Consider the following 23,350-nt stretch of genomic DNA (forward strand, 5'->3'; position numbering starts at 1 on the left):
CTATTATAACCCACCCTCTGTATCGCACTGTTATAACCCACCCTCTGTATCGAGCTGTTATAACCCACGCTGTGTATCGAGCTGTTATACCCCACCCTCTGTATCGAGCTGTTATACCCCACGCTGTGTATCGAGCTGTTATACCCCACGCTCTGTATCGAGCTGTTCTAACCCACGCTATGTATCGTGCTGTTATAACCCACCCTCTGTATCGAGCTGTTATAACCCACGCTGCGTATCGAGGTGTTATAACCCACGGTCTGTATCGAGCTGTTATAACCCACGCTCTATATCGAGCTGTTATACCCCACGCTGCGTGTCGAGCTGTTATACCCCAGGCTGCGTATCGAGCTGTTATACCCCATGCTCTGTATCGAGCTGTTATATCCCACGCTGCGTATCGAGCTGTTATACCCCACGCTGCGTCGCGAGCTGTTATACCCCACGCTGCGTATCGAGTTGTTATAACACAGGCTGCGGTTCGAGCTGTTATAACCCACGCTGCGTTTCGAGTTGTTATAACCCAGGCTGCGTTTCGAGCTGTTATACCCCAGGCTGCGTGTCGAGCTGTTATAACCCACGCTGTGCATCGAGCTGTTATACCCCACGCTGCGTGTCGAGCTGTTATAGCCCACGCTGCGTGTCGAGCTGTTATACCCCAGGCTGCGTTTCGAGTTGTTATAACCCAGGCTGCGTTTCGAGCTGTTATACCCCAGGCTGCGTGTCGAGCTGTTATAGCCCACGCTGCGTATCGAGCTGTTATAACCCACGCTGCGTGTCGAGCTGTTATAACCCGCACTGCGTATCGAGCTGTTATAACCCGCGCTGCGTGTCGAGCTGTTATAACCCACGCTGCGTGTCGAGCTGTTATAACCCACGCTGCGAGTCGAGCTGTTATACCCCACGCTGCGTATCGAGCTGTTATAACCCATGCTGCGTATCGAGGTGTTATACCCCACGCTGCGTATCGAGCTGTTATAACCCATGCTGCGTATCGAGGTGTTATATCCCACGCTGCGTGTCGAGCTGTTATAGCCCACGCTGCGTATCGAGCTGTTATAACCCACGCTGCGTGTCGAGCTGTTATAACCCGCACTGCGTATCGAGCTGTTATAACCCGCGCTGCGTGTCGAGCTGTTATAACCCACGCTGCGTGTCGAGCTGTTATAACCCACGCTGCGAGTCGAGCTGTTATAACCCACGCTGCGTATCGAGCTGTTATACCCCACGCTGCGTATCGAGCTGATATAACCCACGCTGCGTATCGAGGTGTTATACCCCACGCTGCGTATCGAGCTGTTATAACCCATGCTGCGTATCGAGGTGTTATACCCCACGCTGCGTATCGAGCTGTTATAACCCACGCTCTGTATCGCGCTGTTATAACCCACCCTCTGTAACGAGCTGTTATAACCCACGCTGCGTGTCGAGCTGTTATAACCCACGCTGCATATCGAGCTGTTATACCCCACGCTGCGTGTCGAGCTGTTATAGCCCACGCTGCGTGTCGAGCTGTTATACCCCAGGCTGCGTTTCGAGTTGTTATAACCCAGGCTGCGTTTCGAGCTGTTATAACCCACCCGCTGTATCGAGCTGTTATAACCCACGCTGCGTATCGAGCTGTTATAACCCACCCTCTGTATCGAGCTGTTATAACCCACGCTGCGTATCGAGGTGTTATAACCCACCCTCTGTATCGAGCTGTTATAGCCCACGCTGCGTGTCGAGCTGTTATACCCCACGCTGTGTATCGAGCTGTTATAGCCCACGCTGCGTGTCGAGCTGTTATACCCCACGCTGTGTATCGAGCTGTTATAGCCCACGATGCGTGTCGAGCTGTTATACCCCACGCTCTGTATCGAGCTGTTATAGCCCACGCTGCGTGTCGAGCTGTTATACCCCACGCTGTGTATCGAGCTGTTATAACCCACGCTGCGTATCGAGCTGTTATAACCCACGCTCTGTATCGCGCTGTTATAACCCACCCTCTGTATCGCGCTGTTATAGCCCACGCTGTGTATCGAGCTGTTATACCCCACGCTCTGTATCGAGCTGTTATAACCCACCCTCTGTATCGCGCTGTTATAACCCACGCTCTGTATCGCGCTGTTTTTACCCACCCTCTGTATCGCGCTGTTATAACCCACCCTCTGTATCGCGCTGTTATAACCCACGCTCTGTATCGAGCTGTTATACCCCACGCTGCGTGTCGAGCTGTTATAACCCACGCTCTATATCGAGCTGTTATACCCCACGCTGCGTATCGAGCTGTTATACCCCACGCTGTGTATCGAGCTGTTATATCCCACGCTGCGTATCGAGCTGTTATACCCCACGCTGCGTCGCGAGCTGTTATACCCCACGCTGCGTATCGAGTTGTTATAACACACGCTGCGTGTCGAGCTGTTATACCCCACGCTGCGTGTCGAGCTGTTATAACCCACCCTCTGTATCGCGCTGTTATAACCCACGCTCTGTATCGCGCTGTTATAACCCTCCCTCTGTATCGCGCTGTTATAACCCACCCTCTGTATCGCGCTGTTATAACCCACCCTCTGTATTGAGCTGTTATAACCCACCCTCTGTATCGAGCTGTTATAACCCACGCTGCATATCGAGCTGTTATAACCCACGGTCTGTATCGTGCTGTTATAACCCACCCTCTGTTTCGCGCTGTTATAGCTCACGCTGCGTGTCGAGCTGTTATACCCCACGCTGTGTATCGAGCGGTTATACCCCACCCTCTGTATCGAGCTGTTATACCCCACGCTGCGTGTCGAGCTGTTATAACCCACGCTGCGTGTCGAGCTGTTATAACCCACGCTGCATATCGAGCTGTTATAACCCACCCTCTGTATCGCGCTGTTATAACCCACGCTCTGTATCGCGCTGTTATACCCCACGCTGTGTATCGCGCTGTTATAACCCACCCTCTGTATCGCGCTGTTATATCCCACGCTCTGTATCGTGCTGTTATACCCCACGCTGTGTATCGAGCTGTTATACCCCACGCTGTGTATCGAGCTGTTATAACCCACGCTGCGTATTGAGCTGTTATAACCCACGCTCTGTATCGAGCTGTTATACCCCACGCTGTGTATCGAGCTGTTATAACCCACGCTGCGTATCGAGCTGTTAGAGCCCACGCTGCGTATCGAGCTGTTATAACCCACGCTGCGTATCGAGCTGTTATAACCCACGGTCTGTATCGTGCTGTTATAACCCACCCTCTGTATCGAGCTGTTATAACCCACGCTGCGTATCGAGCTGTTATAACCCACGGTCTGTATCGTGCTGTTATAACCCACGCTGCGTATCGAGCTGTTATAACCCACGCTGCATATCGAGCTGTTATACCCCACGCTGCGTGTCGAGCTGTTATAACCCACCCTCTGTATCGCGCTGTTATAACCCACGCTCTGTATCGCGCTGTTATACCCCACGCTGTGTATAGCGCTGTTATAACCCACCCTCTGTATCGCGCTGTTATATCCCACGCTCTGTATCGCGCTGTTATACCCCACGCTGTGTATCGAGCTGTTATACCCCACGCTGTGTTTCGAGCTGTTATAACCCACGCTGCGTATTGAGCTGTTATAACCCACGCTCTGTATCGAGCTGTTATACCCCACGCTGTGTATCGAGCTGTTATAACCCACGCTGCGTATCGAGCTGTTATACCCCACGCTGCGTATCGAGCTGTTATAACCCACGCTGCGTATCGAGCTGTTATAACCCACGGTCTGTATCGTGCTGTTATAACCCACCCTCTGTATCGAGCTGTTATAACCCACGCTGCGTATCGAGCTGTTATAACCCACGGTCTGTATCGTGCTGTTATAACCCACGCTGCGTATCGAGCTGTTATAACCCACGGTCTGTATCGTGCTGTTATAACCCACCCTCTGTATCGAGCTGTTATAACCCACGCTGCGTGTCGAGCTGTTATACCCCACGCTGCGTGTTGAGCTGTTATAACCCACCCTCTGTATCGCGCTGTTATAACCCACGCTCTGTATCGCGCTGTTATAACCCACCCTCTGTATCGCGCTATTATAACCCACCCTCTGTATCGCACTGTTATAACCCACCCTCTGTATCGAGCTGTTATAACCCACGCTGTGTATCGAGCTGTTATACCCCACCCTCTGTATCGAGCTGTTATACCCCACGCTGTGTATCGAGCTGTTATACCCCACGCTCTGTATCGAGCTGTTCTAACCCACGCTATGTATCGTGCTGTTATAACCCACCCTCTGTATCGAGCTGTTATAACCCACGCTGCGTATCGAGGTGTTATAACCCACGGTCTGTATCGAGCTGTTATAACCCACGCTCTATATCGAGCTGTTATACCCCACGCTGCGTGTCGAGCTGTTATACCCCAGGCTGCGTATCGAGCTGTTATACCCCATGCTCTGTATCGAGCTGTTATATCCCACGCTGCGTATCGAGCTGTTATACCCCACGCTGCGTCGCGAGCTGTTATACCCCACGCTGCGTATCGAGTTGTTATAACACAGGCTGCGGTTCGAGCTGTTATAACCCACGCTGCGTTTCGAGTTGTTATAACCCAGGCTGCGTTTCGAGCTGTTATACCCCAGGCTGCGTGTCGAGCTGTTATAACCCACGCTGTGCATCGAGCTGTTATACCCCACGCTGCGTGTCGAGCTGTTATAGCCCACGCTGCGTGTCGAGCTGTTATACCCCAGGCTGCGTTTCGAGTTGTTATAACCCAGGCTGCGTTTCGAGCTGTTATACCCCAGGCTGCGTGTCGAGCTGTTATAGCCCACGCTGCGTATCGAGCTGTTATAACCCACGCTGCGTGTCGAGCTGTTATAACCCGCACTGCGTATCGAGCTGTTATAACCCGCGCTGCGTGTCGAGCTGTTATAACCCACGCTGCGTGTCGAGCTGTTATAACCCACGCTGCGAGTCGAGCTGTTATACCCCACGCTGCGTATCGAGCTGTTATAACCCATGCTGCGTATCGAGGTGTTATACCCCACGCTGCGTATCGAGCTGTTATAACCCATGCTGCGTATCGAGGTGTTATATCCCACGCTGCGTGTCGAGCTGTTATAGCCCACGCTGCGTATCGAGCTGTTATAACCCACGCTGCGTGTCGAGCTGTTATAACCCGCACTGCGTATCGAGCTGTTATAACCCGCGCTGCGTGTCGAGCTGTTATAACCCACGCTGCGTGTCGAGCTGTTATAACCCACGCTGCGAGTCGAGCTGTTATAACCCACGCTGCGTATCGAGCTGTTATACCCCACGCTGCGTATCGAGCTGATATAACCCACGCTGCGTATCGAGGTGTTATACCCCACGCTGCGTATCGAGCTGTTATAACCCATGCTGCGTATCGAGGTGTTATACCCCACGCTGCGTATCGAGCTGTTATAACCCACGCTCTGTATCGCGCTGTTATAACCCACCCTCTGTAACGAGCTGTTATAACCCACGCTGCGTGTCGAGCTGTTATAACCCACGCTGCATATCGAGCTGTTATACCCCACGCTGCGTGTCGAGCTGTTATAGCCCACGCTGCGTGTCGAGCTGTTATACCCCAGGCTGCGTTTCGAGTTGTTATAACCCAGGCTGCGTTTCGAGCTGTTATAACCCACCCGCTGTATCGAGCTGTTATAACCCACGCTGCGTATCGAGCTGTTATAACCCACCCTCTGTATCGAGCTGTTATAACCCACGCTGCGTATTGAGGTGTTATAACCCACCCTCTGTATCGAGCTGTTATAGCCCACGCTGCGTGTCGAGCTGTTATACCCCACGCTGTGTATCGAGCTGTTATAGCCCACGCTGCGTGTCGAGCTGTTATACCCCACGCTGTGTATCGAGCTGTTATAGCCCACGATGCGTGTCGAGCTGTTATACCCCACGCTCTGTATCGAGCTGTTATAGCCCACGCTGCGTGTCGAGCTGTTATACCCCACGCTGTGTATCGAGCTGTTATAACCCACGCTGCGTATCGAGCTGTTATAACCCACGCTCTGTATCGCGCTGTTATAACCCACCCTCTGTATCGCGCTGTTATAGCCCACGCTGTGTATCGAGCTGTTATACCCCACGCTCTGTATCGAGCTGTTATAACCCACCCTCTGTATCGCGCTGTTATAACCCACGCTCTGTATCGCGCTGTTTTTACCCACCCTCTGTATCGCGCTGTTATAACCCACCCTCTGTATCGCGCTGTTATAACCCACGCTCTGTATCGAGCTGTTATACCCCACGCTGCGTGTCGAGCTGTTATAACCCACGCTCTATATCGAGCTGTTATACCCCACGCTGCGTATCGAGCTGTTATACCCCACGCTGTGTATCGAGCTGTTATATCCCACGCTGCGTATCGAGCTGTTATACCCCACGCTGCGTCGCGAGCTGTTATACCCCACGCTGCGTATCGAGTTGTTATAACACACGCTGCGTGTCGAGCTGTTATACCCCACGCTGCGTGTCGAGCTGTTATAACCCACCCTCTGTATCGCGCTGTTATAACCCACGCTCTGTATCGCGCTGTTATAACCCTCCCTCTGTATCGCGCTGTTATAACCCACCCTCTGTATCGCGCTGTTATAACCCACCCTCTGTATTGAGCTGTTATAACCCACCCTCTGTATCGAGCTGTTATAACCCACGCTGCATATCGAGCTGTTATAACCCACGGTCTGTATCGTGCTGTTATAACCCACCCTCTGTTTCGCGCTGTTATAGCTCACGCTGCGTGTCGAGCTGTTATACCCCACGCTGTGTATCGAGCGGTTATACCCCACCCTCTGTATCGAGCTGTTATACCCCACGCTGCGTGTCGAGCTGTTATAACCCACGCTGCGTGTCGAGCTGTTATAACCCACGCTGCATATCGAGCTGTTATAACCCACCCTCTGTATCGCGCTGTTATAACCCACGCTCTGTATCGCGCTGTTATACCCCACGCTGTGTATCGCGCTGTTATAACCCACCCTCTGTATCGCGCTGTTATATCCCACGCTCTGTATCGTGCTGTTATACCCCACGCTGTGTATCGAGCTGTTATACCCCACGCTGTGTATCGAGCTGTTATAACCCACGCTGCGTATTGAGCTGTTATAACCCACGCTCTGTATCGAGCTGTTATACCCCACGCTGTGTATCGAGCTGTTATAACCCACGCTGCGTATCGAGCTGTTAGAGCCCACGCTGCGTATCGAGCTGTTATAACCCACGCTGCGTATCGAGCTGTTATAACCCACGGTCTGTATCGTGCTGTTATAACCCACCCTCTGTATCGAGCTGTTATAACCCACGCTGCGTATCGAGCTGTTATAACCCACGGTCTGTATCGTGCTGTTATAACCCACGCTGCGTATCGAGCTGTTATAACCCACGGTCTGTATCGTGCTGTTATAACCCACCCTCTGTATCGAGCTGTTATAACCCACGCTGCGTGTCGAGCTGGTATACCCCACGCTGCGTGTTGAGCTGTTATAACCCACCCTCTGTATCGCGCTGTTATAACCCACGCTCTGTATCGCGCTGTTATAACCCACCCTCTGTATCGCGCTATTATAACCCACCCTCTGTATCGCACTGTTATAACCCACCCTCTGTATCGAGCTGTTATAACCCACGCTGTGTATCGAGCTGTTATACCCCACCCTCTGTATCGAGCTGTTATACCCCACGCTGTGTATCGAGCGGTTATACCCCACACTCTGTATCGAGCTGTTCTAACCCACGCTATGTATCGTGCTGTTATAACCCACCCTCTGTATCGAGCTGTTATAACCCACGCTGCTATCGAGGTGTTATAACCCACGGTCTGTATCGAGCTGTTATAACCCATGCTCTGTATCGAGCTGTTATAACCCACGCTGCGTGTCGAGCTGTTATAACCCACGCTCTATATCGAGCTGTTATACCCCACGCTGTGTGTCGAGCTGTTATAGCCTACGCTGCGTATCGAGCTGTTATAACCCACGCTGCGTATCGAGCTGTTATAACCCGCGCTGCGTATCGAGCTGTTATAACCCGCGCTGCGTGTCGAGCTGTTATAACCCACGCTGTGTATCGAGCTGTTATACCCCACGCTGCGTGTCGAGCTGTTATAACCCACGCTGCGTATCGAGCTGTTATAACCCACGCTGCGTATCGAGCTGTTATAACCCACGCTGCGTGTCGAGCTGTTATAACCCACGCTGCGTGTCGAGCTGTTATAACCCACGCTCTGTATCGAGCTGTTATAACCCACGCTGTGTATCGAGCTGTTATAACCCACGCTGCGTATCGAGCTGTTATGGCCCACGCTGCGTATCGAGCTGTTATAACCCACGCTGCGTATCGAGCTGTTATAACCCACTCTGCGTATCGAGCTGTTATAACCCACGCTGCGTGTCGAGCTGTTATAACCCACGCTGTGTGTCGAGATGTTATACCCCACGCTGCGTATCGAGCTGTTATAACCCACGCTGCGTGTCGAGCTGTTATACCCCACGCTGCGTGTCGAGCTGTTATAACCCACCCTCTGTATCGCGCTGTTATAACCCACGCTCTGTATCGCGCTGTTATAACCCACCCTCTGTATCGCGCTGTTATAACCCACCCTCTGTATCGAGCTGTTATAACCCACCCTCTGTATCGAGCTGTTCTAACCCACGCTGCGTATCGAGCTGTTATAACCCACGGTCTGTATCGTGCTGTTATAACCCACCCTCTGTATCGCGCTGTTATAGCCCACGCTGCGTGTCGAGCTGTTATACCCCACCCTCTGTATCGAGCTGTTATACCCCACGCTCTGTATCGAGCTGTTATAACCCACAGTCTGTATCGTGCTGTTATAACCCACCCTCTGTATCGAGCTGTGAGAACCCACGCTGCGTATCGAGCTGTTATAACCCACGGTCTGTATCGTGCTGTTATAACCCACCCTCTGTATCGCGCTGTTATAGCCCACGCTGCGTGTCGAGCTGTTATACCCCACGCTGCGTATCGAGCTGTTATAACCCACGCTGCTTGTCGAGCTGTTATACCCCACACTGCGTGTCGAGCTGTTATACCCCACGCTGCGTGTCGAGCTGTTATAACCCACCCTCTGTATCGCGCTGTTATAACCCACGCTCTGTATCGCGCTGTTACAACCCACCCTCTGTATCGCGCTGTTATAACCCACCCTCTGTATCGAGCTGTTATAACCCACCCTCTGTATCGAGCTGTTATAACCCACGCTGCGTATCGAGCTGTTATAACCCACGGTCTGTATCGTGCTGTTATAACCCACCCTCTGTATCGCGCTGTTATAGCCCACGCTGCGTGTCGAGCTGTTATACCCCACGCTGTGTATCGAGCTGTTATACCCCACCCTCTGTATCGCGCTGTTATAACCCACGCTCTGTATCGCGCTGTTATAACCCACCCTCTGTATCGCGCTGTTATAACCCACCCTCTGTATCGCGCTGTTATAACCCACGCTCTGTATCGAGCTGTTATACCCCACGCTGCGTGTCGAGCTGTTATAACCCACGCTCTATATCGAGCTGTTATACCCCACGCTGCGTGTCGAGCTGTTATACCCCAGGCTGCGTATCGAGCTGTTATACCCCACGCTGCGTGTCGAGCTGTTATAACCCTCGCTGTATATCGAGCTGTTATACCCCACGCTGCGTGTCGAGCTGTTATACCCCAGGCTGCGTATCGAGCTGTTCTACCCCGCGGTCTGTATGGAGCTGTTATACCCCACGCTGCGTATCGAGCTGTTATATCCCACGCTGCGCGCGAGCTGTTATACCCCACGCTGCGTATCGAGTTGTTATAACCCAGGCTGCGTGTCGAGCTGTTATAACCCAGGCTGCGTTTCGAGTTGTTATAACCCAGGCTGCGTTTCGAGCTGTTATACCCCACGCTGCGTGTCGAGCTGTTATAACCCACGCTGCGCATCGAGCTGTTATACCCCACGCTGCGTGTCGAGCTGTTATAACCCACGCTGCGCATCGAGCTGTTATACCCCACGCTGCGTGTCGAGCTGTTATACCCCACGCTGCGTGTCGAGCTGTTATACCCCAGGCTGCGTTTCGAGTTGTTATAACCCAGGCTGCGTTTCGAGCTGTTATACCCCAGGCTGCGTGTCGAGCTGTTATAACCCACGCTGCGTGTCGAGCTGTTATAACCCACCCTCTGTGTCGAGCTGTTATACCCCACGCTGCGTGTCGAGCTGTTATACCCCACGCTGCGTGTCGAGCTGTTATAACCCACGCTGCGTGTCGAGCTGTTATAACCCACGCTGCGTGTCGAGCTGTTATAACCCACCCTCTGTGTCGAGCTGTTATACCCCACGCTCTGTATCGAGCTGTTATACCCCACGCTGCGTGTCGAGCTGTTATACCCCAGGCTGCGTATCGAGCTGTTATACCCCATGCTCTGTATCGAGCTGTTATATCCCACGCTGCGTATCGAGCTGTTATACCCCATGCTCTGTATCGAGCTGTTATATCCCAAGCTGCGTGTCGAGCTGTTATACCCCACGCTCTGTATCGCGCTGTTATACCCCACGCTCTGTATCGCGCTGTTATACCCCACGCTGCGTGTCGAGCTGTTATAACCCACTCTGCGGATCGAGCTGTTATACCCCGCGCTCTGTATCGAGCTGTTATACCCCACGCTGCGTGTCGAGCTGTTATAACCCACGCTGCGTATCGAGCTGTTATACCCCACGCTGCGTATCGAGCTGTTATAACCCATGCTGCGTGTCGAGCTGTTATACCCCACGCTGCGTGTCGAGCTGTTATACCCCACGCTCTGTATCGCGCTATTATAACCCACCCTCTGTGTCGCGCTGTGATACCCCACGCTGCGTGTCGAGCTGTTATACCCCACGCTGCGTGTCGAGCTGTTATACCCCACGCTGCGTGTCGAGCTGTTATAACCCACGCTGCGTGTCGAGCTGTTATAACCCACGCCGCGTGTCGAGCTGTTATAACCCACCCTCTGTGTCGAGCTGTTATACCCCACGCTGCGTGTCGAGCTGTTATAAGCCACCCTCTGTATCGCGCTGTTATACCCCACGCTGCGTGTCGAACTGTTATAACCCAGACTGCGTGTCGAGCTGTTCTAACACACGCCGCGTGTCGCGCTGTTATACCCCACGCTCTGTATCGAGCTGTTATAACCCACCCTCTGTATCGCGCTGTTATAACCCACGCTCTGTATCGCGCTGCTTTACCCCACTCTGCGTGTCGAGCTGTTATAACCCACGCTCTATATCGAGCTGTTATACCCCACGCTGCGTGTCGAGCTGTTATACCCCAGGCTGCGTATCGAGCTGTTATACCCCATGCTCTGTATCGAGCTGTTATATCCCACGCTGCGTATCGAGCTGTTATACCCCACGCTGCGTCGCGAGCTGTTATACCCCACGCTGCGTATCGAGTTGTTATAACACAGGCTGCGGTTCGAGCTGTTATAACCCAGGCTGCGTTTCGAGTTGTTATAACCAAGGGTGCGTTTCGAGCTGTTATACCCCAGGCTGCGTGTCGAGCTGTTATAACCCACGCTGTGCATCGAGCTGTTATACCCCACGCTGCGTGTCGAGCTGTTATAGCCCACGCTGCGTGTCGAGCTGTTATACCCCAGGCTGCGTTTCGAGTTGTTATAACCCAGGCTGCATTTCGAGCTGTTATACCCCAGGCTGCGTGTCGAGCTGTTATAGCCCACGCTGCGTATCGAGCTGTTATAGCCCACGCTGCGTATCGAGCTGTTATAACCCACGCTGCGTGTCGAGCTGTTATAACCCGCACTGCGTATCGAGCTGTTATAACCCGCGCTGCGTGTCGAGCTGTTATAACCCACGCTGCGTGTCGAGCTGTTATAACCCACGCTGCGTGTCGAGCTGTTATAACCCACGCTGCGTATCGAGCTGTTATACCCCACGCTGCGTATCGAGCTGTTATAACCCACGCTGCGTATCGAGGTGTTATACCCCACGCTGCGTATCGAGCTGTTATAACCCATGCTGCATGTCGAGCTGTTATACCCCACGCTGCGTGTCGAGCTGTTATAACCCACCCTCTGTATCGCGCTGTTATAACCCACGCTCTGTATCGCGCTGTTATAACCCACCCTCTGTATCGAGCTGTTATAAACAACGCTGCGTATCGAGGTGTTATAACCCACCCTCTGTATCGAGCTGTTATAGCCCACGCTGCGTGTCGAGCTGTTATACCCCACGCTGTGTATCGAGCTGTTATAACCCACGCTCTGTATCGAGCTGTTATAACCCACGCTCTGTATCGAGCTGTTATAACCCACACTGCGTATCGAGCTGTTATAACCCACCCTCTGTATCGAGCTGTTATAAACAACGCTGCGTATCGAGGTGTTATAACCCACCCTCTGTATCGAGCTGTTATAGCCCACGCTGCGTGTCGAGCTGTTATACCCCACGCTGTGTATCGAGCTGTTATAACCCACGCTCTGTATCGAGCTGTTATAACCCACGCTCTGTATCGTGCTGTTATAGCCCACGCTGCGTATCGAGCTGTTATAACCCACCCTCTGTATCGAGCTGTTATAGCCCACGCTGCGTGTCGAGCTGTTATACCCCACGCTGTGTATCGAGCTGTTATACCCCACGCTCTGTATCGAGCTGTTATAACCCACGCTGCGTGTCGAGCTGTTATACCCCATGCTGTGTATCGAGCTGTTATACCCCACGCTCTGTATCGAGCTGTTATAACCCACACTCTGTATCGCGCTGTTATAACCCACGCTGCGTGTCGAGCTGTTATAACCCACGCTGCGTATCGAGCTGTTATACCCCACGCTGTGTATCGAGCTGTTATACCCCACGCTCTGTATCGAGCTGTTATACCCCACGCTGCGTGTCGAGCTGTTATACCCCACGCTGCGTGTCGAGCTGTTATAACCCACCCTCTGTATCGCGCTGTTATAACCCACGCTCTGTATCGCGCTGTTATACCCCACGCTGTGTATCGAGCTGTTATAACCCACGCAGTGTATCGAGCTGTTATAACCCACGCTCTGTATCGAGCTGTTATACCCCACGCTGTGTATCGAGCTGTTATAACCCACGCTCTGTATCGAGCTGTTATAACCCATGCAGTGTATCGAGCTGTTATAACCCACGCTCTGTATCGAGCTGTTATACCCCACGCTGTGTATCGAGCTGTTATAACCCACGCTCTGTATCGAGCTGTTATAACCCACGCAGTGTATCGAGCTGTTATAACCCACGCTCTGTATCGAGCTGTTATACCCCACGCTGCGTATCGAGCTGTTATAACCCACGCTGCGTATCGAGCTGTTATAACCCACTCTGCGTATCGAGCTGTTATAACCCACGCTGCGTGTCGAGCTGTTATAACCCACGCTGTGTGTCGAGCTGTTATACCCCACGCTGCGTGTCGAGCTGTTATAACCCACCCTCTGTATCGCGCTGTTATAACCCACACTCTGTATAGCGCTGTTATAACCCACCCTCTGTATCGCGCTGTTATAACCCACCCTCTGTATCGCGCTGTTATAACCCACCCTCTGTATCGAGCTGTTATAACCCACCCTCTGTATCGCGCTGTTATAACCCACCCTCTGTATCGCGCTGTTATAACCCACGCTCTGTATCGAGCTGTTATACCCCACGCTGCGTGTCGAGCTGTTATAACCCACGCTCTATATCGAGCTGTTATACCCCAGGCTGCGTGTCGAGCTGTTATACCCCACCCTCTGTATCGAGCTGTTATACCCCATGCTCTGTATCGAGCTGTTATATCCCACGCTGCGTATCGAGCTGTTATACCCCACGCTGCGTCGCGAGCTGTTATACCCCACGCTGCGTATCGAGTTGTTATAACACAGGCTGCGGTTCGAGCTGTTATAACCCAGGCTGCGTTTCGAGTTGTTATAACCCAGGCTGCGTTTCGAGCTGTTATACCCCAGGCTGCGTGTCGAGCTGTTATAACCCACGCTGCGCATCGAGGTGTTATACCCCACGCTGCGTGTCGAGCTGTTATACCCCACGCTCTGTATCGCGCTGTTATAACCCACGCTGCGTATCGAGGTGTTATACCCCACGCTGCGTGTCGAGCTGTTATACCCCACGCTCTGTATCGAGCTGTTATAACCCACGCTCTGTATCGCGCTGTTATAACCCACGCTCTGTACCGCGCTGTTATAGCCCACGCTGCGTATCGAGCTGTTATAACCCACCCTCTGCATCGAGCTGTTATACCCCACGCTGCGTGTCGAGCTGTTATACCCCACGCTGTGTATCGAGCTGTTATACCCCACGCTCTGTATCGAGCTGTTATAACCCACGCTGCGTGTCGAGCTGTTATACCCCACGCTGTGTATCGAGCTGTTATAACCCACGCTCTGTATCGAGCTGTTATAACCCACCCTCTGTATCGAGCTGTTATACCCCACGCTGCGTGTCGAGCTGTTATACCCCACGCTCTGTATCGAGCTGTTATACCCCACGCTGCGTGTCGAGCTGTTATAACCCACGCTGCGTATCGAGCTGTTATACCCCACGCTGCGTGTCGAGCTGTTATAACCCACCCTCTGTATCGCGCTGTTATAACCCACCCTCTGTATCGAGCTGTTATAACCCACCCTCTGTATCGCGCTGTTATAACCCACGCTCTGTATCGTGCTGTTATAACCCACCCTCTGTATCGCGCTGTTATAGCCCACGCTGCGTGTCGAGCTGTTATCCCCCACGCTGTGTATCGAGCTGTTATACCCCACGCTCTGTATCGAGCTGTTATACCCCACGGTCTGTATCGAGCTGTTATACCCCACGCTGCGTGTCGAGCTGTTATACCCCACGCTGTGTATCGAGCTGTTATACCCCACCCTCTGTATCGAGCTGTTATACCCCACGCTCTGTATCGAGCTGTTATACCCCACGCTGCGTGTCGAGCTGTTATACCCCACGCTGTGTATCGAGCTGTTATACCCCACCCTCTGTATCGAGCTGTTATACCCCACGCTCTGTATCGAGCTGTTAAATCCCACAGTCTGTATCGTGCTGTTATAACCCACCCTCTGTATCGCGCTGTTATAACCCACCCTCTGTATCGAGCTGTTATAACCCACGGTCTGTATCGTGCTGTTATAACCCACCCTCTGTATCGCGCTGTTATAGCCCACGCTGCGTGTCGAGCTGTTATACGCCACGCTGTGTATCGAGCTGTTATACCCCACCCTCTGTATCGAGCTGTTATACCCCACGCTCTGTATCGAGCTGTTAAATCCCACAGTCTGTATCGTGCTGTTATAACCCACCCTTTGTATCGCGCTGTTATAACCCACACTCTGTATCGAGCTGTTATAACCCACGCTGCGTATCGAGCTGTTATAACCCACAGTCTGTATCGTGCTGTTATAACCCACCCTCTGTATCGCGCTGTTATAACCCACACTCTGTATCGAGCTGTTATAACCCACGCTGCGTATCGAGCTGTTATAACCCACGGTCTGTATCGTGCTGTTATAACCCACCCTCTGTATCGCGCTGTTATAGCCCACGCTGCGTGTCGAGCTGTTATACCCCACGCTGTGTATCGAGCTGTTATAACCCACCCTCTGCATCGCGCTGTTATAACCCACGCTCTGTATCGCGCTGTTATAACCCACCCTCTGTATCGCGCTGTTATAACCCACCCTCTGTATCGCGCTGTTATAACCCACGCTCTGTATCGAGCTGTTATACCCCACGCTGCGTGTCGAGCTGTTATAACCCACGCTCTATATCGAGCTGTTATACCCCACGCTGCGTGTCGAGCTGTTATACCCCAGGCTGCGTATCGAGCTGTTATACCCCGCGCTCTGTATCGAGCTGTTATACCCCACGCTGCGTATCGAGCTGTTATACCACACGCTGCGCGCGAGCTGTTATACCCCACGCTGCGTATCGAGTTGTTATAACCCAGGCTGCGTTTCGAGCTGTTATAACCCAGGCTGCGTTTCGAGTTGTTATAACCCAGGCTGCGTTTCGAGCTGTTATACCCCAGGCTGCGTGTCGAGCTGTTATAACCCACGCTGCGCATTGAGCTGTTATACCCCACGCTGCGTGTCGAGCTGTTATAGCCCACGCTGCGTGTCGAGCTGTTATCACCCAGGCTGCGTTTCGAGCTGTTATACCGCAGGCTGCGTGTCGAGCTGTTATAGCCCACGCTGCGTATCGAGCTGTTATAACCCACGCTGCGTGTCGAGCTGTTATAACCCGTGCTGCGTATCGAGCTGTTATAACCCGCGCTGCGTATCGAGCTGTTATAACCCGCGCTGCGTGTCGAGCTGTTATAACCCACGCTGCGTGTCGAGGTGTTATACCCCACGCTGCGTATCGAGCTGTTAGACCCGACGCTGCGTGTCGAGCTGTTATAACCCACGCTCTGTATCGAGCTGTTATACCCCACGCTGCGTATCGAGCTGTTATAACCCACGCTGCGTATCGAGCTGTTATAACCCGCGCTGCGTATCGAGCTGTTATAACCCGCGCTGCGTGTCGAGCTGTTATAACCCACGCTGCGTGTCGAGCTGTTATACCCCACGCTGCGTATCGAGCTGTTATAACCCACGCTGCGTATCGAGGTGTTATACCCCACGCTGCGTATCGAGCTGTTAAACCCGACGCTGCGTGTCGAGCTGTTATAACCCACGCTCTGTATCGAGCTGTTATAACCCACGTTCTGTATCGCGCTGTTATAACCCACGCTGTGTATCGAGCTGTTATAGCCCACGCTGTGTATCGAGCTGTTATACCCTACGCTGCGTATCGAGCTGTTATAGCCCACGCTCTGTATCGAGCTGTTATAGCCCACGCTGCGTGTCGAGCTGTTATACCCCACGCTGCGTGTCGAGCAGTTATACCCCACGCTGCGTGTCGAGCTGTTATAACCCATGCTCTGTATCGAGCTGTTATCGCCCACGCTGCGTGTCGAGCTGTTATACCCCACGCTGCGTGTCGAGCTGTTATACCCCACGCTGCGTGTCGAGCTGTTATAACCCACGCTGTGAATCGAGCTGTTATAGCCCACGCTGCGTGTCGAGCTGTTATAACCCACGCTGTGTATCGAGCTGTTATACCCCATGCTGCGTGTCGAGCTGTTATACCCCACACTGCGTGTCGAGCTGTTATAACCCACCCTCTGTATCGCGCTGTTATAACCCACGCTCTGTATCGCGCTGTTATACCCCACGCTGTGTGTCGAGCTGTTATAACCCACCCTCTGTATAGCGCTGTTATAACCCACCCTCTGTATCGCGCTGTTATAACCCACCCTCTGTATCGAGCTGTTATAACCCACCCTCTGTATCGAGCTGTTATAACCCACGCTGCGTATCGAGCTGTTATAACCCACGGTCTGTATCGTGCTGTTATAACCCACCCTCTGTATCGTGCTGTTATAGCCCACGCTGCGTGTCGAGCTGTTATACCCCACGCTGTGTATCGAGCTGTTATACCCCACCCTCTGTATCGAGCTGTTATACCCCACGCTCTGTATCGAGCTGTTATAACCCACAGTCTGTATCGTGCTGTTATAACCCACCCTCTGTATCGCGCTGTTATAACCCACACTCTGTATCGAGCTGTTATAACCCACGCTGCGTATCGAGCTGTTATAACCCACGGTCTGTATCGTGCTGTTATAACCCACCCTCTGTATCGCGCTGTTATAGCCCACGCTGCGTATCGAGCTGTTATACCCCACGCTGTGTATCGAGTTGTTATAACCCACGCTGCGTGTCGAGCTGTTATAACCCTCCCTCTGTATCGCGCTGTTATAACCCACGCTCTGTATCGCGCTGTTATAACCCACCCTCTGTATCGCGCTGTAATAACCCACCCTCTGTATCGCGCTGTTATAACCCACGCTCTGTATCGAGCTGTTATACCCCACGCTGCGTGTCGAGCTGTTATAACCCACGCTCTATATCGAGCTGTTATACCCCACGCTGCGTGTCGAGCTGTTATACCCCAGGCTGCGTATCGAGCTGTTATACCCCACACTCTGTATCGAGCTGTTATACCCCACGCTGCGTATCGAGCTGTTATACCACACGCTGCGCGCGAGCTATTATACCCCACGCTGCGTATCGAGTTGTTATAACCCAGGCTGCGTTTCGAGCTGTTATAACCCAGGCTGCGTTTCGAGTTGTTATAACCCAGGCTGCGTTTCGAGCTGTTATACCCCAGGCTGCGTGCGAGCTGTTATAACCCACGCTGCGCATCGAGCTGTTATACCCCACGCTGCGTGTCGAGCTGTTATAGCCCACGATGCGTGTCGAGCTGTTATACCCCAGGCTGCGTTTCGAGTTGTTATAACCCAGGCTGCGTTTCGAGCTGTTATACCCCAGGCTGCGTGTCGAGCTGTTATAGCCAACGCTGCGTATCGAGCTGTTATAACCCACGCTGCGTGTCGAGCTGTTATAACCCGCGCTGCGTATCGAGCTGTTATAACCCGCGCTGCGTATCGAGCTGTTATAACCCGCGCTGCGTGTCGAGCTGTTATAACCCGCGCTGTGTATCGAGCTGTTATAACCCACGCTCTGTATCGAGCTGTTATAACCCACCCTCTGTATCGAGCTGTTATACCCCACGCTGCGTGTCGAGCTGTTATACCCCACGCTCTGTATCGAGCTGTTATACCCCACGCTGCGTGTCGAGCTGTTATAACCCACGCTGCGTATCGAGCTGTTATACCCCACGCTGCGTGTCGAGCTGTTATAACCCACCCTCTGTATCGCGCTGTTATAACCCATCCTCTGTATCGAGCTGTTATAACCCACCCTCTGTATCGCGCTGTTATAACCCACGCTCTGTATCGTGCTGTTATAACCCACCCTCTGTATCGCGCTGTTATAGCCCACGCTGCGTGTCGAGCTGTTATCCCCCACGCTGTGTATCGAGCTGTTATACCCCACGCTCTGTATCGAGCTGTTATACCCCACGCTCTGTATCGAGCTGTTATACCCCACGCTGCGTGTCGAGCTGTTATACCCCACGCTGTGTATCGAGCTGTTATACCCCACCCTCTGTATCGAGCTGTTATACCCCACGCTCTGTATCGAGCTGTTATACCCCACGCTGCGTGTCGAGCTGTTATACCCCACGCTGTGTATCGAGCTGTTATACCCCACCCTCTGTATCGAGCTGTTATACCCCACGCTCTGTATCGAGCTGTTAAATCCCACAGTCTGTATCGTGCTGTTATAACCCACCCTCTGTATCGCGCTGTTATAACCCACCCTCTGTATCGAGCTGTTATAACCCACGGTCTGTATCGTGCTGTTATAACCCACCCTCTGTATCGCGCTGTTATAGCCCACGCTGCGTGTCGAGCTGTTATACGCCACGCTGTGTATCGAGCTGTTATACCCCACCCTCTGTATCGAGCTGTTATACCCCACGCTCTGTATCGAGCTGTTAAATCCCACAGTCTGTATCGTGCTGTTATAACCCACCCTTTGTATCGCGCTGTTATAACCCACACTCTGTATCGAGCTGTTATAACCCACGCTGCGTATCGAGCTGTTATAACCCACAGTCTGTATCGTGCTGTTATAACCCACCCTCTGTATCGCGCTGTTATAACCCACACTCTGTATCGAGCTGTTATAACCCACGCTGCGTATCGAGCTGTTATAACCCACGGTCTGTATCGTGCTGTTATAACCCACCCTCTGTATCGCGCTGTTATAGCCCACGCTGCGTGTCGAGCTGTTATACCCCACGCTGTGTATCGAGCTGTTATAACCCACCCTCTGTATCGCGCTGTTATAACCCACGCTCTGTATCGCGCTGTTATAACCCACCCTCTGTATCGCGCTGTTATAACCCACCCTCTGTATCGCGCTGTTATAACCCACGCTCTGTATCGAGCTGTTATACCCCACGCTGCGTGTCGAGCTGTTATAACCCACGCTCTATATCGAGCTGTTATACCCCACGCTGCGTGTCGAGCTGTTATACCCCAGGCTGCGTATCGAGCTGTTATACCCCGCGCTCTGTATCGAGCTGTTATACCCCACGCTGCGTATCGAGCTGTTATACCACACGCTGCGCGCGAGCTGTTATACCCCACGCTGCGTATCGAGTTGTTATAACACAGGCTGCGGTTCGAGCTGTTATAACCCAGGCTGCGTTTCGAGTTGTTATAACCCAGGCTGCGTTTCGAGCTGTTATACCCCAGGCTGCGTGTCGAGCTGTTATAACCCACGCTGCGCATTGAGCTGTTATACCCCACGCTGCGTGTCGAGCTGTTATAGCCCACGCTGCGTGTCGAGCTGTTATAACCCAGGCTGCGTTTCGAGTTGTTATAACCCAGGCTGCGTTTCGAGCTGTTATACCGCAGGCTGCGTGTCGAGCTGTTATAGCCCACGCTGCGTATCGAGCTGTTATAACCCACGCTGCGTGTCGAGCTGTTATAACCCGTGCTGCGTATCGAGCTGTTATAACCCGCGCTGCGTATCGAGCTGTTATAACCCGCGCTGCGTGTCGAGCTGTTATAACCCACGCTGCGTGTCGAGGTGTTATACCCCACGCTGCGTATCGAGCTGTTAGACCCGACGCTGCGTGTCGAGCTGTTATAACCCACGCTCTGTATCGAGCTGTTATACCCCACGCTGCGTATCGAGCTGTTATAACCCGCGCTGCGTATCGAGCTGTTATAACCCGCGCTGCGTGTCGAGCTGTTATAACCCACGCTGCGTATCGAGCTGTTATACCCCACGCTGCGTATCGAGCTGTTATAACCCACGCTGCGTATCGAGGTGTTATACCCCACGCTGCGTATCGAGCTGTTAAACCCGACGCTGCGTGTCGAGCTGTTATAACCCACGCTCTGTATCGAGCTGTTATAACCCACGTTCTGTATCGCGCTGTTATAACCCACGCTGTGTATCGAGCTGTTATAGCCCACGCTGTGTATCGAGCTGTTATACCCTACGCTGCGTATCGAGCTGTTATAGCCCACGCTCTGTATCGAGCTGTTATAGCCCACGCTGCGTGTCGAGCTGTTATACCCCACGCTGCGTGTCGAGCAGTTATACCCCACGCTGCGTGTCGAGCTGTTATAACCCATGCTCTGTATCGAGCTGTTATCGCCCACGCTGCGTGTCGAGCTGTTATACCCCACGCTGCGTGTCGAGCTGTTATACCCCACGCTGCGTGTCGAGCTGTTATAACCCACGCTGTGAATCGAGCTGTTATAGCCCACGCTGCGTGTCGAGCTGTTATAACCCACGCTGTGTATCGAGCTGTTATACCCCATGCTGCGTGTCGAGCTGTTATACCCCACACTGCGTGTCGAGCTGTTATAACCCACCCTCTGTATCGCGCTGTTATAACCCACGCTCTGTATCGCGCTGTTATACCCCACGCTGTGTGTCGAGCTGTTATAACCCACCCTCTGTATAGCGCTGTTATAACCCACCCTCTGTATCGCGCTGTTATAACCCACCCTCTGTATCGAGCTGTTATAACCCACCCTCTGTATCGAGCTGTTATAACCCACGCTGCGTATCGAGTTGTTATAACCCACGGTCTGTATCGTGCTGTTATAACCCACCCTCTGTATCGTGCTGTTATAGCCCACGCTGCGTGTCGAGCTGTTATACCCCACGCTGTGTATCGAGCTGTTATACCCCACCCTCTGTATCGAGCTGTTATACCCCACGCTCTGTATCGAGCTGTTATAACCCACAGTCTGTATCGTGCTGTTATAACCCACCCTCTGTATCGCGCTGTTATAACCCACACTCTGTATCGAGCTGTTATAACCCACGCTGCGTATCGAGCTGTTATAACCCACGGTCTGTATCGTGCTGTTATAACCCACCCTCTGTATCGCGCTGTTATAGCCCACGCTGCGTGTCGAGCTGTTATACCCCACGCTGTGTATCGAGTTGTTATAACCCACCCTCTGTATCGCGCTGTTATAACCCACGCTCTGTATCGCGCTGTTATAACCCACCCTCTGTATCGCGCTGTAATAACCCACCCTCTGTATCGCGCTGTTATAACCCACGCTCTGTATCGAGCTGTTATACCCCACGCTGCGTGTCGAGCTGTTATAACCCACGCTCTATATAGAGCTGTTATACCCCACGCTGCGTGTCGAGCTGTTATACCCCAGGCTGCGTATCGAGCTGTTATACCCCACACTCTGTATCGAGCTGTTATACCCCACGCTGCGTATCGAGCTGTTATACCACACGCTGCGCGCGAGCTATTATACCCCACGCTGCGTATCGAGTTGTTATAACCCAGGCTGCGTTTCGAGCTGTTATAACCCAGGCTGCGTTTCGAGTTGTTATAACCCAGGCTGCGTTTCGAGCTGTTATACCCCAGGCTGCGTGCGAGCTGTTATAACCCACGCTGCGCATCGAGCTGTTATACCCCACGCTGCGTGTCGAGCTGTTATAGCCCACGCTGCGTGTCGAGCTGTTATACCCCAGGCTGCGTTTCGAGTTGTTATAACCCAGGCTGCGTTTCGAGCTGTTATACCCCAGGCTGCGTGTCGAGCTGTTATAGCCCACGCTGCGTATCGAGCTGTTATAACCCACGCTGCGTGTCGAGCTGTTATAACCCGCGCTGCGTATCGAGCTGTTATAACCCGCGCTGCGTATCGAGCTGTTATAACCCGCGCTGCGTGTCGAGCTGTTATAACCCGTGCTGTGTATCGAGCTGTTATAACCCGCGCTGCGTATCGAGCTGTTATAACCCGCGCTGCGTGTCGAGCTGTTATAACCCACGCTGCGTGTCGAGCTGTCATAACCCACGCTGCGTATCGAGCTGTTATACCCCACGCTGCGTATCGAGCTGTTATAACCCACGCTGCGTATCGAGGTGTTATACCCCACGCTGCGTATCGAGCTGTTAAACCCGACGATGCGTGTCGAGCTGTTATAACCCACGCTCTGTATCGAGCTGTTATAACCCACGTTCTGTATCGCGCTGTTATAACCCACGCTGTGTATCGAGCTGTTATACCCCACGCTGCGTATCGAGCTGTTACAGCCCACGCTCTGTATCGAGCTGTTATAGCCCACGCTGCGTGTCGAGCTGTTATACCACACGCTGCGTGTCGAGCTGTTATACCCCACGCTGCGTGTCGAGCTGTTATAACCCATGCTCTGTATCGAGCTGTTATAGCCCACGCTGCGTGTCGAGCTGTTATACCCCACGCTGCGTATCGAGCTGTTGTACCCCACGCTCTGTATCGAGCTGTTATAGCCCACGCTGCGTGTCGAGCTGTTATAACCCACGCTGCGTGTCGAGCTGTTATACCCCGCGCTGCGTATCGAGCTGTTATACCCCACGCTGCGTGTCGAGCTG

Source organism: Chiloscyllium punctatum, unplaced genomic scaffold (genome assembly GCF_047496795.1).
Source record: "Chiloscyllium punctatum isolate Juve2018m unplaced genomic scaffold, sChiPun1.3 scaffold_487, whole genome shotgun sequence".
Taxonomy (NCBI): domain Eukaryota; kingdom Metazoa; phylum Chordata; class Chondrichthyes; order Orectolobiformes; family Hemiscylliidae; genus Chiloscyllium; species Chiloscyllium punctatum.